This window comes from Nicotiana tomentosiformis, chromosome 2 (assembly GCF_000390325.3).
Source record: "Nicotiana tomentosiformis chromosome 2, ASM39032v3, whole genome shotgun sequence".
Taxonomy (NCBI): Eukaryota; Viridiplantae; Streptophyta; class Magnoliopsida; order Solanales; family Solanaceae; genus Nicotiana; species Nicotiana tomentosiformis.
Window position 1 is genome coordinate 146,902,883 of NC_090813.1, and position 2,001 is coordinate 146,904,883.

The following is a 2,001-nucleotide window of genomic DNA, read 5'->3' on the forward strand; positions in this document are numbered from 1 at the left end:
AAATGGGTGTTCGGATTTCGTAAGTTTTTCCGAGATTTGATACGTGGGTCCCACTATCAATTATTAAAATAAATTTTGGATTTTTATCCCGAAAATTAGTAAATTCATATGGAATAAATTCCTATGATTCGTATTGAGTATATCGAATTATTTGTGAATAGAATTGACACTTTTGGAGACAAATTCTAAAGGAAAGGTTGTGGTCGAGTAATTGATTGAAATTGCAAAGCGAGGTTAGTGTCGTGGTTAACCTTGACTTGAAAGAATAGAATTCCTAAATTATTTGCTATGTGAATTTCATGTGCAACGTTGTATAGGCAAGGTGACGAGTGCCTTTACTTTGTCAATTTAATTGTTTGCTTAATTATTTTAACATCTTAAATTATTTTAAAATACGAATTAATTGTTATAATAATTTTTTCTCTCCTATTCCTTGTCAAATATTAATTCTTGAGTTCCTGTAATAATTATCACATACTTATTTGATTTATGTGTCTTAATTACTACTTGACATTTAGCATATTAAATATTATACTACCTATTTTCTCCCTGATTACCACAAATTAATTGCTACTTGTCATTGTTTGTTTCATAAATGAATTATAATTTTGTATGCCTTTATGCTTAATAGTGTCTCATTGAACGTGGTATTTATTGGAGCATTTTTATTACATTTAAGAATTGGTAAAATATATTGGACGAACGGGTTGCACGCCGCAACAGAATTAATTGAAATGAATATATTGGAGGATCGGGTTGCACACCACAACAGACTTATTAAAAGTCCATATTGGGGGATCGGGTTGCACACCGCAACAGACTTATTAAAAGTCCATATTGGGGGATCGGGTTGCATGCCGCAACAGACCTATTAAAGTCCATATTGGGGGATCGGGTTGCACGCCGCAACAGACTTGTTTAAAAGTATATATATATATATATATATATATATATATATATATATATATATATATATATATATATATATATATATATATATATGGGGATCGGGTTGCACACCGCAACAGACTTGATTAAAATAAATATATTGGAGGAGCAGGTTGCACGCCGCAACAGAATTGAATATGAATATATTATGGGAGCGGGTTGCACGCTGCAACGGAAATTGATTGAAATAATAATTGGTTATGATTGCTGAGTTGGCTTCAACTATTAAAATGAGTTACCTGATTTATTTCTATTATTGTGGTTATTACTATTATTGCGTACAGATTAATGTAAGTGACCCGTCTTAGCCTCGTCAATACTTCGTTGAGGTTAGGCTCGGCACTTACCAGTACATGGGGTCGGTTGTACTGATACTACACTCTGCACTTCTTGTGCAGATTTCGAAGTTGGTCCCAGAGGCATACCATAGACTTGCTCGGATTTCAGCTATTCAGAGGAGACTTAAGGTATAACTGCATAATGTCCGCAGTTCTGAAGTCCCTGTCTACCTTATTTTAGTTGTGTGTTTGCTTTTAGACAGCTTTATTTTATTGAGACCTATATTTGTATTATTCTAGAAGCTCGTGTACTTGTGACACCAATTTTGGGATGGTATTTAGATATCGCTATTATTATGGATTAATCACTACATTTCAAACTTTACTTCCGCATTCATTTCTTTGTTATTAATTAATTTAAAATTATTTTAAAATGGCTAATATTATTCTAACATTGGCTTGCCTAGCAAGTGAAATATTAGGCTCCATCACGGTCCCGAAGGTGGGAATTTCGGGTCGTGACAGTTCGTATCAGAGCACTAGGTTACATAGGTCTCACAAGTCACGAGCAAGCTTAGTAGAGTCTGAAGGATCGGTACGGAGACGTGTGTACTTATCTCTCAGAGGCTATTAAGTTTAGGAACAATATCACTTCTTTCTTATTCTATCGTGCGGTTTTTTTCTATCATTGATTATTGAACCATTCTACTCTTATTCTCTCGCAGATGGTGAGAACACGTAATACATCTACCGATGGACAAAGACCAGAGCCCCA